The following is an 18,520-nucleotide window of genomic DNA, read 5'->3' on the forward strand; positions in this document are numbered from 1 at the left end:
ACTCTACAATGAAAGGGTGGAGTGGGATGGTGTGAGTGTGTTAATATTAACTTTTATTTTTATAAGTTAAATTTGACCACTATTTACATCAATTTTTAAAATGTAATTATAAACAAAATATATTTTTAAAATAATTTAATAAATGCCACACAAAATATTTGTTAAAATTATAATTTTTGGAGATACAAATCATTAATATCTTTTAGAAATGAAAATAATTTCTTTTGAAGATAAAAAAATATAAATAATTTTGGAGGTCATAAATTGTAGTACATATAATCGACATTTCTTTAGATAAATTTATTTAAGATATCTATACTAATTGTAATTATACCAGCATTAGAATATGTCAAGGAATATGTCATGTAAAGAAAAAAGATTTTACAACTCTTCATATACTATAACAGTTTCGATACAATTCAAAAAATCCAACTAAAATGATTGTAATGGAAGGTCATTTGTTTCATCAATGAGTGCAATGTTGGTAGAAGACTATTAATCATGGCTCTCTTTTTATGTGTTTGATCTTCACTCATCTTGTGTTTCTCCAGCCTGCTAATTTTTACAGTGATCTTGACATCACATGGGGAAGTGACCAATGCATGTTGTCAACAATTTTTTAGAGGATTTGTGAAGTGTTTTCAATGCTTGTTAAGACATTCATGATGTGAAAAATAGATGCAAGAAACGAGTTTGGAAGGAAAGATTTTCATTTAAATTTTTATTATTTGGAATCTTGATAATCTTGGAAAACTGATTCATAATATTTCTCTAAGATTCTGATTTGGAGGAAATATGGGTAGGATTGATATATGTTATCAATATAAGTTGATTTTTTGTTTGGTTTGGTCTGCAATGGTAGTGACAGATAGAGATTATCAGGGATGTTTAGAGGCAAACAGCGGTTCTAATTTCAAATATTTTCAATTACATGCTAATCTAAATGATAAATGTTTTAGATTTGATTCTGAGTTTGATTGTGACTGTTTAAAAAAAATTATTTTCAATTACTTTGGATATGCAAATGAGAAAGATGTTAGAGTCAACTTGAAATTTAGAATTAATGGGTAAAAGTACAAAGATGTATTACCTTTCAGGTTGACTTATCAGAATGACTGAATTTAAGTATTTCTATCTTCTTCTTCTTTTCCATGCACATGATCTAGATAAATTCATTCTAGCTAAGTTATATATGGTCTCACACCTTTTCAATTGGAAATATCTATTAAATGCATGTTTTATATTAGTTTGCATCCAATTACTAAAAAAATAATTTTTTAAAAAGAAAAATGACGTTTCAATAATACTATTTTTTATGACATCTTTTTAATAACATATAAACACCATTTTATAGAGCTCAAAATCAAGAATATTTTCATATAGAGTTTATAGTGTTTTAATTAGATATTGTATATAGTAATTAAAGAATTCTACAAGAACATTTTAACACTCTAAAATATGTCAATTTTGAGAAAGAATTCTTTAAAACATATAAAAACAATTTAAAAATTATATGACGTTCCAAAGGAGAGAGTCCTCTTCTAGAATGTATAAATTTTCTTCTAGTTAAAATAGATTCATTTTTAAAAATGTGGTGGGAGATGAAAACTATCGATTTCAAATGAGTTGAATTTGAATCATTATAAAAGAGAAAATATAGGTCTAAAGTCAATTTTTATTTTTGATTGTTCTAGCTATATATTTTATCTATAACATAGTTTGAGATCAAAGGGAAATAGTTTATTTCCATATAGTTTTATGGTGAGAACTAGACCCCTAATTTTCAGTCTTTTTCAACAACTAATATATTATTTGTAAAAATTATGAAAATATATCAATTCTTATTCCAAATAATTATTAAAAATTAAAATCATGAATATCATATATTTATACACATTTCATTAGTTTACTTTATTTTCAAATTCTAAACAATAATACTAGTTTTATGTCATTGAATGTGAATAGTTATACTTTTGTTAATCTTTTTTTTTATCATGACAATGTTTGCTAATTGATTTGAAATGACCCCGAGTGCCATTATTACTTATAATTATGAATTGGATTGTGAATGTAGAAAAATGAAAAAAATGAACTGATTTTCATAATACTAGTTGTGTGTTTGTTGATTGATGTTAGAGCATTTATGTATTCATGATATAGAACAATGGTAAAGTTAGAATGAATGCTTTTAAAGATTGGATTCAACCAACAGTTCCCCAACATATTTTCTATTCGATTAATCCTTGCTACTTGTGATTTATATTTTAATTGAAATATATCTTGCGATGACCTTTGTTTCTTTCAGTGATACCGACTTGCATCTATGTCCTTTCTTCTAATATCTGTGGCCTGTGTTGGTCATTGAGGGCGATGGATCTGTGTTATTATTTCTGATTTCGTTATTGATTTTCTTGTTCTAGGAGATTTCCTTGTATATCCCCTGTATGAAAATAATGTTTTCCTTTTGTATTACCATGATACAGAGAGACACATGTATATTTTCCAAGTGTCACATCTCCTATATTTTACTTATTTTGCTTCGATGACTAATGATGTACTTAGTCTTTCTAACATGTAGGATTTCACTGTGCCAATTTTGAGATTATCTCCTGCGGTCACCTTGTATTTCCATGCTCGTTGCCAATATAAATACTTCCATGGATTATTCCTTTAGCTGATGTGGATTGCAAGGTTATCAATGAGTGTAAGTTTCTCTTTGTCGTATGAGTTGATATTGCCAATCATCTTAGTGGCCCCACTTCTATACTAAACCTTATCACCACTGAATCCACTATCCTTTAACTAGTCATAGCTAATCCAATCTGGTGTTTATATTTCACCATAAGTTGGCAATGATATGTGACTTGTCTTTCAGGCTTTCCCGCTTAATAATATATCTATTATAATATGTGTCATTTGTCTCTCTATACTGTTATTTTATTTATTTTATAATGACAATATTATGATCTAATAGTAGGTTAAAAATATTATGAATTAATATTTGTAATATTATATTTCATTCAGTGGTATTATTAATATATTTATATTACATCATAGTTTATTATTATTTTATAGATCATAATATATAGATTATATATCATTCCTTTCATTTTAATATTAATAATAAATTATATTATAATTTATGATTAATATTTCGATTAATAATTTATTATTTACTAACAAATTCTATTGGGGAGGGGACATGACATTTCTTCATGTTTCTTCCATTCATTCTTTTCTCTTGCACAGAGTACTTGGTAATATGGAATATCAATGTTTTCTACCTTATAACTATGTGTGTGTGTGTGTGTGTGTGTGTGTGTGTGTGTGTGTGTGTAATATCAAATCTCACTCTTTTCTGGCTTATAAAAATTAAAGGAATTTGTCGATCCATATGCAATGTATGATCAGAAAATCAAAGTCATTATTTATTTAAAATTAGCAAATCATTAATAATAAATCGTATAAATAAATTAGGATATACTTGATTATATAATATTCTAATTTATATTATATTGTGTAAAATAGAAATTTCAATAAATTGTTGAAATACATTATATAACTCTAATTTTGTAAGAAATCCAACACACACACACACACACACACACATTAGTTATATTTTTTTATTCATGATATTGGGATAAAAGGGGTAAAAACTTTATTAAAGAACAGAAAGAACCATTACAGAGAAAGCACGGACCTAGGGTCCCAAGAAAGCCAAAGCACCTCCCCACATATAACTAAAACAACCCTCACCATCATCTATCACCATTCTCAATGCCATCCACATCCAAAATATTCATTAGGTCAAGATGGCACTCTCGAGGGATTAAAACTCCCACTCCTCAATACTCCATCCCTCAACATACTCAGAAGCTCACTTTGCCAAACAATCAATAGCCCTGTTCCATTCCCTTGGATATGGACAAAAGTCACCATTTCCATTAGAGAACAAATCCTTAAAATTTGTTGGACAATCCTGGCCAATTGCCAGTTAACATCAACCACTTTCTGCTTAATGAGCAGATTGATCAACACCTGAGAATCAGACTCACAAACTATCCTTTTCCACCCCAAAGCATGAGCTCTCTCAAGAGCAACAAGAATAGCCAAGCCTTCAACCCATTTGATGGTCTGAACCCCTTTATAGATCGAAAAGATAAAGATCACAGTGCCCCGAGAGTCTCTACCAATCCTGCCAATACCAGCTAGACCAGGATTACCCCTTGAAGAATCATTACTATTGATCTTCAACACACCAAGGGGAGGGGCTTGCCACTTTCCAACTCTATCAACTTTTTGCCTCTCACGATGCCATCTCTTACATAGAGGATCCCAGAAACTCCAATCTTTCAACCAGCTCTGCATCACTCTTCTCCAAAGGGAATTCCACATCACACTTAGCTGCAATTGTCTCTTGAACCATGCCCAAAACCCTTAGCCAAACTTGTTGCACTAACCTCTGCTCCCCATGAAATATCCTTCGATTACGCTCCAGCCAAATCTACCACAACAAGAATATAGGCCCCACAAGCCACACCTCCTGCAGAAAGGGAGCCACATAAGGGGTCGACCCATTCCTTGCCAAAACTCAATCAGGGAAGAAGCATGGCAAAAGGGCAATTCCAAACACCCCACCAAAAGTGCCAAAGCTGCATGGCAAAAGGGCAATGAAAGAATAGGTGGGCTGAATCCTCCTCATTAGTCCCACACATAACACAAATAGATGGGCCAAGAAATCCTCTCTTTCAAATATTATCCCAAGTCAAACACTTATTCCAAGCCAACATCCAAACAAAACAACTACATTTTGGCCATGAAATCTTATTCCAAACCTTTTTCCACCATTGCATTTTAGGCCCAACCAACTTATGAGACATCAACCTATTGTAACCATAAGCAACAATATAGATCCCCTTAGGATTGGGAGACCAAGCAAGCACGTCATCTTCTTGGAGAGAGCAGCATCTTCGACTAGATAGAATATTATGCAGCACATCACACTCCTCTTGTAACCCATTAACTGGCCATTCCTTTGGGGGCTTCCATCTTGCCATCTCTAACTGATCATAGAGATAAAAGGACTTGAAATCCCTCACCCGAGACCAGCCAACCTCCTAAAACTGCTAACAAAGAAGCCCCAAATTGGGGAACTGAGAACTGATGGGGGATACCCATCCCAAGAATCTGACCAAAACTGGGCTACCTCCCCTCCCTTGTAGATCCAAAATAATCCATCCTTGATAAGCTTTGCACCTTTCTTAAGGGTGTCCCAAATCGAAGATCCCTTTCCCATAAGGGGGTATCTACAGATGTCAAGAGGGGAAATTCCTGGAAGGTACTTATGAGAAATAATTCTGGTCCAACTCTTATCCTACTCATTACACCACTGCCAATACAGTTTAGCCGCCAAAGCTTCCCCAGTCAAAGCTGATTGCCTGAGGCACAATCCACCATACTGTTTCGGGCTACATACCACTTCCCATCTAACCAAACTCCATTTAGAGGACTACAAGCAACCAACCCATAAAAAATGGTGCACCACAGAATCAAGATCCTTTAGAAAGCCCATAGGAGCAACTTGGAGCATAGATCTATAAATGGGTAGAGCTTTCACTATAGACTTAGTCAACTAGACCCAACCAGCAAAAGATAGCCAACGATGAGTCCAATGATTAAATTTCACCTAAAATTTATCCAAAATAATTTGCTAGGACTCTCTCGGGAGTTTACTCACCGAGATGGGAATACCGAGATACATCAATGGAAGACTCTCAATCTGGAATCTTAATGTTTGGGCAATCCTTTGCTGAATAGGGCCTGGAGTATTGAAGAAGAAGATAGAAGACTTTCCTTCATTAATTTGCTGACCAGAGGCAATCATGTACACATCCAAGATCCTTTGAAGATTAGAGGCCTCCCTCATAGTGGCCAACCTCATCATAGTAGTGTCATCCACAAATTGCAGGTGAGTTTGCAGAGATAACGCACCCTCCCACTTCCAACCTTGGATAAGGCCCAATTCCACATTTCGTTTAATCCATCTCCCCAAACCTTCAGCCAAAAGAATGAACAAATAAGGAGAGAGAGGATCCCCCTGACGAAGACCCCTAGAGGCTCCAAAAAGATCAGAATGACTACCATTGATAAGCATTGAAAAGGATACTGAGGTAACACAACTTTTGACCCATTGAATCCAGTCTTCTGCAAATCCAAACGCGCTAAGAACCTGCCAGAGGAAGGACCATCTAACTCTGTCATATGCCTTAGCCATGTCCAATTTAATAAACATCGCCTTTTCCTTTGACCTGGCCATAGAGTGGATAACCTCAGTCGCAATGACAATCCCATCAAAAATTTGCTTATCGGCATTAAAACCAATTTTATCTTCAGAGATCAAATCAACAATCCCCTTCTTCAATCTGTTAGCCATAAGTTTAGAAATAATTTTATAAATAAGATTGCATAAAGAAATGGGCCTGAATTGGCTCAACCTATCCATCTCTTCCATTTTGGGGATAAGGGCAAGAAAAGTAGCATTGAGAGCCCTTAACATCTGCTTGTTCGGTTGAGATTCACGAACCACTGCCAGGAGGTCAAATTTGATGATTTCCTAGAATTCTTGGAAAAACTCAATCGGGAAACCATCCAGACCAGGAGCTTTCCCTTTCTTCATATTAAACACAATCCCTTCAATTTCTTCTAATGAAATCTCCCTCATGAGTTGTTGATTCATATTTTCAGAAACAAGACAAGGGATACAAGAAAGAATTTGCTCCTCCTTAGGAGACCCCCCTTGTAGGTCCTCATGAAATAGAGACTCAAAATACCGCACTACCTCACTAGAGATATCCAGGAAGGAAGAAAGATGATCACCCCTTTCATTAACCAATCCAGTAATAGAATTACCCTGTCGTCTAGCTTTCATAGAGTTGAAGAAGAAAGCAGTATTTTTATCCCCTTCCTGTAGCCACTCAATCCGAGCCTTTTGTTTCCAGTACAATTCCTCCCGCAACTCCCATTTGTCCAGCAATTTCACAGCTCGAGCCTCATCCTGAAGCAGATCAGCTGTAAGCCCCTCCTCCCTAATTCTCCTTGTAATATCATCTAGATCTTCTTGGGCCAACACCTTATCCTGGAAGACATTCCCAAAATATAGACGATTCCACCGTTTAAGCTCAAGTTTAACAGATTGAAGGAGTTTAGCAAAGACATACATTGATGTGCCAAAAGCTAATCTCTCCCTTCTCCACCATTCAAAAACCAAATCATTTAGTGAAGGATCCCATAACCACATGAGTTGGAACTTGAAGGAAGGCTTATGGAGCATGTGAGTAGATTTTGTAATCAGCTTGATAAGCCAATGGTTTGATCCTCTCCAATCCAAGATCTCTGAGCAAGAAGACCACATCCCTCCAACCGAATAACAAGAAACCAAAAAGTGATCTAACCTTTCTGCAATCCAAGACTCACCAACCCGACGGTTGTTCCAAGTAAACCGACCATTATTTGGTTTGATATCAGCAAGGTTCAAGGAATTGATGCTCTCACTAAGCAATAATGCAGAGGGTTCCAACCTTCCAATACCTCCACTCTTCTCATCCAGCTCACAAATCACATTGAAATCTCCTGCCATAATCCAAGAATAGAAGGGCATCATACTACGAACCAATCTAATGTGAGACCACAAACCTCGTCTACCCTAGAAATCAGTAGGAGCATACATATTAGAGAATAATATAACTTCTCCTATCTCCAGGCTAGTAGCAATCATAGACATAGAGGACCTAGAGGAAATCCACCAAAGCGGTTGGATTCTCCTAAGATTCCATAAACAAACCAGACCACCAAAAGCTCCATGAGCTCCAATACTCTGACTCTTCCCATTTCTCCACAACTTAGGAATTAGACCTTGCATATTCTCAATAGATAACTTTGTTTCCTGCAAAAAAACAACGTCAGGACTTTGCCTTCTGATTAACTCTTGAACCGCCTTTTGTCTAGGGCCATTGTTCAAGCCCCTTACATTCCATGACAGAACTATCATTTCAAGGGGCTTGTGAAAATAGAATCCAAAGGCTTAACAGCCCCTGACTCTACCAAATTCTCCCCAGCAAGTTTAATCTTTTCCATATCCTTTTTACGACTAGGTTTGCCAAACTTCTTTGCCCCACTCTTCTTAATGTCCTTATGCAAAATGCCTAGCCTAGGAGGAGGCTTGGGCTTTGCTGCTGAGTTTGAGCCACTTTTCCCCCCCCATAGATGGAGAGTCCACTCTTGCTGAAGAAACAATGGCTAAAGGTTCCTATAGCTCAGGGATTCCTCCTTGCTGATATATTTCCAAGTGCTGACACCCCTCCTCTTGTGGGTCCATAGAAGCCTCCAGAACAGGCTCCTCCTGAACTAAATCCACAAACCCCTGATCCAAGTTGATCAAACCCAGGTTCACTTCCTGTTGACTGAGCTCATCCAAAACTTTAAACCTGTTAAATGTACCATAATCATGCTTTTCATTAAAAGGCCTCTTGTGAGCCCTATTCTGATTGCGAGACTTAACCTACACAAAACCATCTGAAGCTCCAACCTCATTCGAAGAAATGCCCTTTCCCTTGTCTGCTATAGGAAGATTATTCATAGGTTGAGAAGGCTGAGCCTTCCTAGTCTTGAATCTTGGGCACCTCCGCTGCAAATGACCATATTCTCAGCAGAGCCGACATCGAAAAGAGAGAGTTTCATAATCTAACTGTTGCACCCAAGAATATGAACCCACACACATTTCTATTGCATCTGGTAATGGCCTACTTGGATCAATTTCAACACAAATATGAGAAAAAGTCATTACCTTTTTGCCCAAGGTTTGCAATGACGTTCCTATAGGATTACCAATCATCGAGGCCAAAAGATGCAGTACATCCTCATGACAGCATTCCATTGGAAGCCGTGGTAATTGAACCCACACTGGAACATGGTTTGGAAGTTCCTCTGTAGGGTTAAATCCAGCATGCCATGGCTTGATAAACAACCCTACCTTATTATAAAAATAAGGCCCCCCCTCAAAAACCCAATTGCGATCAGTAGTGCAATTAAAGGTAACCATGAAATAATTGTTTTCCAATAACATAATCTCCATTTCCACTTTCGATTCCCAAGTCCTTCGAGTCCATGCCTCCAAAAATTGCAATGACACCCTTATCCCCAAAAACTTACAGTATAATGAGTGATTCGAAAAGTACTCAACATCTTTCGCAATCATCGTAAATGGGATAACTAGCTTAGGCCTCTCCTTGCACTTCTCAAGACAACCATTAGTCTTCAAAAATCTTGAACCATTAGATGGCCCCAAATCAACATTCCTAGAATTCGGTGCAAACAAATTATTATCAAAGGTCTTCATCCCTTGATACGAAGACTTCGAGCCTAAAGCTACTCGAAAATCCAATGTAGAACCTCTCACTATCCTTTCCTCTGTGGAATCTGCCATAATGCTATGGCACCAAACCCACCCTAGAACAATTAAGAGGCAATCTGCCCCCCACCCTCAGTTGGAGTCCAGCCAACTCCCCCAACAAACCTCTGTATCCACCCTAGCTCAAAGACCAAACGGAAATAGATCAAAAAAAAAGCAGTGGCAAGGATCCCACTACCCCCGTTCGCAGCAAAAATAGAGTAACAGGCGTAGTCTGCAACCTGTTCACCCTCAACTTCTCCCCTTCCCACAGTTGGGCCAAACCCCAAGCGCAAGAAGAAGAGCCTCCAACACACAACCCTGCAGACACAAAGTCACCCCCAATGTAGCAGATTGAAGCAGATATCAGACTTAGCTAGGGCACGAATGCCCTAGCTCAGAACACACAGACTCACATCGCCATCTCTCTAGTCATCTCTCTTTTCATTCATGATATTTTAATGTATATATAATAACAATTTAATAGCAATGAATGTTTCTAATACTTTTATGTTCAATAGAAGATGGTTACACTCTTGTATATAGATAAAGTTCATATGCAATGAATGACTAGAAAATTAAAGGTCATAATTTCTTTTAAATTATTGTAAAATTAATGATTCAAAATAGACACTTCAATAAATTTGATATTTGTAAGTTTTCAATAAATCTAATAAATTTATAACACACTTGTCTACATATATGTTTCAATTGTATTTTTTGCATCGCCAAGTTAGAGAGAGAGTGATTAGGGGGGCATAACTAGAGATAGTAGAAAGGGGATGAGAGAGAAAGTGAGGCAGGTGTTTATATATATTTTTAATAGAGATGTGTTTTTAATAGAGAGAGATCTTAGAGATAGGGGTATGGAGAGGGAAGGATATCAGGGAGTGAAGAGAGTGGGAGAGATGGTGATTAGGGGGCAGAGAGAGAGAGAGAGAGAGAGAGAGGGAGGGAGGGAGAGAGAGAGAGAGAGAGAGAGAAAGAGATTTAGTAGAAATAGATCTTAGAGAGAGTTAGATATGGAGGTTGATGGAGCGATATGATGGTGAGATAGGGGGAGATAGTGTGAGAGATGACTATTTGGGGGAATATCTAGAAAGACTAGGAAGCCATAGGGGAGATGGTATAGAGAAGTTGTAGGGGATATATAGGGAAGATATAGGATCATATCTAGAGAGAGAGAGAGAGAGAGAGAGAGAGAGAGAGAGAGGAGATGGTATAGAGAAGTTGTAGGAGATATATAGGGAAGATATAGGAGCACATATATATATATATATATATATATATAGAGAGAGAGAGAGAGAGAGAGAGCACCATAAATTTATATCAAAACTAAAGTCTTAACACTGACACTAAGCTCAAACCTAAATTATAATTGTATACTTTTTCCTAATCTTCCTTCTAAGCTTAACCTTCTTCATGTAATCTAATATGAATCCAAATAAATGATAATGTTGATATATAATACGTCAACAGTAATCTCTCTCAAGGTGTATATTTTTATCAAATTGCAAGGTGCAATATGCACCTCAAGAAGGATTACTCTCAACACGCACACACACACACACACACACACACACACACACACACACACACACATGCACATACACACACATATATAAACTTAACACTAAGTCTAATCATAGTCCTACTCTAATTCCTAACCTTACCTATAATTCCAAGCATATATACCTAACTCTTATATGACACCTAACTATAATAATAAATCTAATCTAAAACCCTAACCCTAGCTCTACTCATAATTATAAACCTATTTGTAACTTAACACCTAGCTTATAATAACTATGCTCCTAATTGTCACTTAAAATCTAACAGTAACAAGTAATGAGTAATCATGGTCCTAACCCTAATCCTATGTCTAATCCTTCACTTATCCTAAGTCTCACCTCAACCTTAACCATAGTCCTACTCCCAATAATAAGTCTAACTCTAACCCAATGCCTAACCCTACTTCTAAATATAAACCCTTTGAAATTGTAATTCCTAATCCTAACTCTACTAATCAATTTGAACCATAATCATGAGCCTAACACTTACCTTATCATAACTTTGACTCTAATCATAACTCTTATTTAACCCTAATTTCTTTAAGCATAATTATAATACAAGCCCTAACCTTGACTATAACCATATCCATTTAACCCCAATTGTAAGCCTAACATTGATCCTTACCACAACCCTTGCTCTAGCCTTAACCATAGTCGTAATGCTAAGTCTAACTCTAACTCTACTTCTAACCCTTGGCCAAACCCTAAACCTAAATATAAATCTATCATCATAACAATTGCCTTATTGTATGCCTCAATATAACCCTAATACTAACCCTAGCCCTATCACTAAATCTAAGTCTAACTATATTCCTAACCATTTTTGTGATGCTAGGTCTACATGTATCCATGCCCATAACCTTGTTCCCAACCCTAACCAATGGACATAAAATTTAAAGATTACAAAATTTAAAATTAAATAAATTCCTAACATTATACTAAATTGAAGAAAATCAATCATGTGTTCAAGTTATGCAACTAAAACACTACATACACAATGGTTTTTTAAAGTAGAGAATAGTTTGATATCAACCTTTAAAAATATAGAAGTAATAAAAATAATTCAAATAATAAACCTAAATGCAACCATATTTATAAAATAAAATTTAAAATTTAAATAAAATTATTATTATCTAGATTTCTTGAACAATGTTTTCCATAGTGTGCAACGACTACTACTAGCTTATATATATATATATATATATAAGAATTTTCATTTCTAAGAAAAATTGATGATTTGTATCTCCAAACATTATAATTTTAACAAAATTTATGTCATATGTATTTTTAAAAGTATAATCTGTTTATAATTAAATTAAAACAATTGATGTATAGATAGTGGTCAAATTTAACCTATAAAGATAAAAGTTAACATTAACACACTCACACCATCTCACTCTACCATTTTGTAGAATGTCTATCGACATTAAATAAAATTAATCATAAGATTTGAATGGTTTTTTGTTTTTGTTTTTTTAGTAGATTAGGATTGAAATTAAAATAAGCACCTCGAAAAAGATGAGTCTTATAGTATTAAATCATGTGCTTACATGGAGGACTTATATTGTAAAGTTCTTTGTCTCTCACATTACAAGATGTACGATTGACATGGACAATTATTGAGAACAAAATCTAAATACTCTAAGGGTGACGTGTCTAGTTGTTGATGACATTAATTTAGAATGAACTTATATAAATAACTTTCAATGTCCTTAAGTCTTAAGTTAGAACTGAAATTCATCCTTGGTATAAGCAATAGCATATACAATTTTAATAAAGGTCTTTTCCAAAAGAATATAACTGGTGCAAACTATATAACTTCTGGTTATTTGCAAAAATGACAAGTTATAACGGTCGATTGGAGATGATTAGTTTTTGTTAACAAACTTTGTACAACTGTGAAATAGCAGATACTAAAATGTAAGTCATGCTTGAGATCGCAATAGTTGTGTATAAGAATATTAATAATTTTAAAGAATCAGATGAAATACGTAAGTTCAGAGCAAAGTACAGTCCAATTTATATGCTATAGACATGGTAAGTTGAAGTGTAAATGAAGTTGAATTGCTGAGGCCTAAAATAGGAAGAACACAAGAAAATCAAGCACAAGCACATTACAAAAATACTTATGAGGCATATTAATTATTTATAATACATATTGATATTAGCAATAGCAAAGATCTGGTATGTCATATTTACAAATTACAGAGGTAAAAATACCTATGCGTCAAAATGTCATTTGATAGTGACAAGTAAAAACACAACTGCATTGTAATATTCATATTTTCTTCATCAGAAATATGATAGAAATATTATTAAATAGGCAAAAAACACTCAAGAATTTTAACTACGGGTACAAGTGAGAGTCAATAAGATTTTTAACTAACTGATATGGACTATACTTACAGATTTGTAATTACTAATATTGTATTGTATAGTAAGTAATTAGAAATTCAGAAGACTACAAATCTAAGTCCTTATCTCCAGACTTTTTGCATGAAATCTATTTTGTGAAATTTGAACTATGATTGATACAGACTAAAGCAACGAGTTTCTAATATAAATCTTCTATGTAAGCACATGATTTAAAATTATAATGTTTGGAGATACAAATCATCAATTTTTTTAAAATTCTTATAGAAATAAAGAGATATAAATAATTATAAATAATTTTAGATATTATAAATTGTAGTAAATATAATCGACATTTCTTTAAGATATGTAAACTTCTTTTGAAAACCAATTGTAAAACAAACAAAGGCAAACTTAAAATAAATTTAGTACGTCGACAGCAGGGTTCGAACCTGCGCGGGCGAAGCCCAACAGATTTCAAGTCTGTCTCCTTAACCACTCGGACATATCGACCAGATGTTGTTAAAATAAGTAGTCGATTTATGTTCATCTTAAAATTAATCATTTATATTAGATTATTGCTCTCATACAGAAAAAGTAACGGCTTACGACGATTTATGGCACGAATGAAAAAAAAACTTGGATGATTTATTTAAGAGATTTAACTGTTTAGAAAAGCTTCGGAGGAAGATTTTCTTTTTCCCCATGTGCCAGTGGTAGATTAATTACCAGGGAGTTGATCATAGAGACTAACTAATGAAAGCCATGTCATTTAGATTTTCAACAAAAGTGTATATCACATTTATATGAGTTTGCAGTTAACCATGGTATAATTCTTATACTGCTAAGGCTATTTTTATGGGTTTTGTAGCTCTCTATCTCCAGCTTCCTTCATCAGAAAGGACTTTGATGTTCAATGGCTGTATGCCCTAAGCTTCTGTCATGATATCATGTTTCTGATTTGTGAAGGAAAGTATTAGCCCATAGAATTGCAAATCAGCTTAAGCTCCTGTGGAGAAATTCCGGCTCAAATATTGGTAGCTTGTAAGGTTTTTGAGATGACATTAGAAGCAACAAATAGATTGCTAGTTTGTAAGATTTTTGAGATGACATTAGAACCAAGTTCATCTGAACATCTAAGTTTTAGAACAAATTTCCTCTGATCCTCTCGAGTAAAATGTTTCAGACGCCGTTGCCGGTGATCGAACCCGGGTCACCCGCGTGACAGACGGGAATACTCACCACTATACTACAACGACATGAATTGTTTGCTCTCTTTCATATTTAAATATTGTATAAATACTTTCGACACAGTGCTGTTAATACACAGCCGACTTTCTGCGCGAATTGCCATCTATTGTCCACTTTTCTTATACCGATCAGAAAAAACAATTTAAATCAGAATGGATGATGTATTTTGTTGCGTTTTGGCCTTCCATCGCCATTTATCATTCGTTTTCAGGTAACTCCGTTTGAGTCACGTTTGCTGGAACGATTATATTCCACAGTAATAATTAAATGACGACTTCTAAGATACATTTAATTCCAGTCTTTCAAACGGCCACTTAAACTGACCTAAAAATTGTTTAATTAAAACTCATCCTTGCTCCTTGACGTTGGCTGCCAGCTGGTCAAGGGTGAGAGTTGTTTTGACTGTATGGGAGGCCCTTTTGTCTTGGTAGGACACAATCTATCTTTGATAAGCAAAAGCACAAGGTCACAATCATAATGGTTGAGTCTGGTTTTGAATCTTGATGGACATAACATCACCATCACCACTTAATTACTACATTAAATAACAAATTTATATTTTATACATTATTATTTTTCTTATTTCAATTATAATTTTAATTATTGAAATTCATACATTATTATTTTTCTTATTTCAATTATAATTTTAATTATTGAAACTCCGTGAATGAAAAATATAAAAAAATAAAAATAAAAAATTAATTATAAAGTTAAATTCATTTTTTTTTCATAGATCTCCATAGTTTATAAACTCATAGTGGCTCATACTGCCTCCTTACATTGATCTTCATGGTTTACAATCTAATTTTTGATAGATCTCTATAGTGACTGTCAACTCGTCAAGGTTAGCTTGGGCCATTTATTCTTGTTAGGACACAACTTTTGATAAGCAAAGGCATAGGCGCACAATTATATGAAGAGAAGTTGGCAATCAATTTGGAAAACTGTGCGTTTTTTAAGCTAGAGTTTGTATATTTGGGATTTTTGGTATCCAAGGGATCTTTGAAGATGGATCAAGACAAAGTTGCAACTATCCTAAATTGGCCACCACCTGCTATGGCAACTGAGGTAAGAATTTTTCACGAGTTAGCCCAATTCCATAGAAAATTCATTAGGAACTTTAGTGGTATTTGTGCTCTAGTTCTAGACACCATTAAAGATGGGATGAAGACCAAGTTTAGGTGGACCTCTAAAGCAGGGGAAGCATTTGAAAAGTTGAAAGAACAAGTAGCAACACAACCTATCCTTAAACTACCTAGTTTAGACAAACTATTTACCCTAGAGTGTGATGCAAGTGGGATGGTAGTAGGGGGTGTGTTAAGTAAAGAAGGTAGGCTAGTAGCCTTTTTCAATGAGAAGTTAAATGAAGCCAACAAGAAGTATCTTCTTATGACTTGGAGTTGTATGCCTTAGTTTAGTCTCTTAGGAAGTAGAGGCATTACCTTCTACCCAAGGAGTCTGTAGTGTTTACTGAAAACCAAGCCCTTAGCTATATTAATACACAAGAAAAATTAAGCAATAAACATTTGAAGTGGATGGAATATCTTCAAGCATTCACATTCACCATCAAGCACAAGAAGGGGCAATTGAACAAGGTTTCAGAGGCACTGAGAAAGAGAATGTTGAGCATTCAAGAGGTTCAACTACATAGTATTGACATAGATATTTTCAAGTACCTCTACAAGGATGATGAAGAATTTTCTAAAGCTTATAAGGAATGTTCTGAATTTCAAAATAATTTTTATAGTATTTTTGTTGATTATACCTTGCAAAGTGGGCTATTGGTAAAATGAAACCAGTTATGTGTTTCTAAGGGTTCTATGAGAGAGAACCTTATACAAGAAAAAAATAATAGAAGTCTAAGTGGTCATTTTGGTGTTAACAAGACCATGAAACTAGTTCAAAGGTTTTACTATTGGCCAAAGTTGTCAAGGGATGTGACAAGATATGTGGAACAATGTGTAGTATACATGAAATAAAAAGGAGGAGCTAGTAATGCAGGTTTGTACCAACTTTTACCAGTCCCTAATAGATCATGGGAGTGTGTTAGCATGGACTTCATTGTGGGGTTACAAAAAACAAAGTAGGGTTGTGATAGAATCTATGTTGTGGTGGACAGGTTTCGCAAAATGAGTCATTTTATACCTTGTAAAACTACTCATGATGCTAGCCATATAAAAAATTTATTCTTTGAGGATATTGTGAGGATCCATGGAGTACCCCAAAGCATTGTGTCAGATAGAGACGTAAAATTTATGAGCCATTTTTGGAAAAACATTGTGGAGTAAGTTGGGAACTAACCTATCAGTTGGTTCAACTTACCACCCTCAGACTGATGCCTAAACTAAGGTGGTTAATAGGGTGTTGGGTAACTTGTTAAGATTCCTAACTAAAGAAAATGGTCAGACATGGGATGTGGTTATTCCTCAAGAAGAGTATGCATACAATAATAGTGTAAACAAGACAACATGTAAGAGCCCATTTGAAGTTGTTTATGGAATGCATCCAAGGGGTGGGCATGAACTTAAAGACCTTGGAGCTATGGAGTATAGGAGCAGTCATGCTAAAGACTTCACTCAAACCATGAAAGAGATTCAAGAGCAAGTGAAAAGGGAAATACTATAGACTACAAAAAAATTGAAGGCTAAAGTGGATGAGAGAAGGGATGTTCAATTTGAAATAAGTGACTATGTCATGGTACATTTGAATAAGTCTAGATTGTAGAAGGGAGTACCTACTAGAAACATCAGATGAAGAGATTGGGACCTTGCAAGATCTTAGCCAAGTATGAGGCTAATGCATACAAGGTGGACCTACCTAATGATTTGAGTATCTCACCTATTTTCAATGTGGCACACTTGGTCAAGTTCAAGGGATATTTAACTGAGATGGATATGAACAGAAAGGAGGTTGACAAAGATGTATAAGGCAATGCCTTACCTCCCAAGATGTAGCTAGAGGTAGACAAGGTGTTGGATTCAAGGGTCAAGAAGACCACTAGGCACAAGATGTATATGGAACACCTCATCAAATGGAAGCACAAGCCAGAGTCAAAGGAAAAATGGGTTGCAACTATAGACTTCAAGAAGCTAGGGATTGCTGATGAAATCTTGTCTACAAGAGTGGCATGATTTACTTTTTTGGGGGAGCATGGTGCAAGAGTACCTAGTTAGGGCTATTGTGTCACCTAGGGTTCCTAGTCATGTTTTGGCTTGTAGTGGTCTTAGCTAAGCCATAGTTAAATAATAGGGCTGGTTAGTCATAGGATGTATGTCTTGATCATGAGGAGGTCTAATTAGGCCATTGGAAATGTTCAATGTTACTTGTTTGTCCAAAGTTGCTAGGTATTGTGCAAAAGTTGTCATGATTGTCAGTTATCACATTTGTGCATTTAGAGGGCTAGATTGGACAAAGAAAGGGTGGAATAGTGCTTTTATCTCCCAAGGTTCATATTTAAGAATTTGGTAGAGTTTCATAAATATTTGACTAAGGTTGGTCTAACTATTCAACTATTGTCAAGTTGCATGACAACTTTGCAAAAAGTGCAAAAGTTGTCATGACAACTTATATTGCTTTGGGAGAAACTTCAAACAAGGAGTTGCATAACTGCCTCAAATGGTTGGGACATGTGTGTTGGACCTAAATAAGGCTTCTCTCAACCTATGAGAAGGGTTGGAGGAAATTTTGAAGTAACTTTGATTTATGAACAAACAATTTTATTATAGTCAATGCATTTTCCTTCCATTGGGTTGTTTAATGAATTGACTTCTATACTATAACCTATGCATGAGTTTTTGGATATAAGTACTATATTATGTGTGTGATTAGTTAGGTTTTTTTTTAAAGTATTTCATTGCATTTTGTAAAATCTTTTGTTTTAACCTTATTGCCGGTCTGAAAT

The 18,520-nt window shown here is 35.1% G+C and overlaps 1 non-coding gene across 1 annotated transcript; it reads right to left on the reverse strand.

Annotated features, from left to right (window-relative positions):
* Positions 1 to 13,799: 13,799 nt before the first annotated feature.
* Positions 13,800 to 13,881, reverse strand: TRNAS-UGA (transfer RNA serine (anticodon UGA)). Its single transcript has one exon. It is a non-coding gene; the product is annotated as a tRNA-Ser (tRNA).
* Between the last annotated feature and the right edge of the window lie 4,639 nt (positions 13,882 to 18,520).

Source organism: Cupressus sempervirens, chromosome 3 (assembly GCF_028749045.1).
Source record: "Cupressus sempervirens isolate cs-2001-9-10 chromosome 3, ASM2874904v1, whole genome shotgun sequence".
NCBI classification, from domain to species: domain Eukaryota; kingdom Viridiplantae; phylum Streptophyta; class Pinopsida; order Cupressales; family Cupressaceae; genus Cupressus; species Cupressus sempervirens.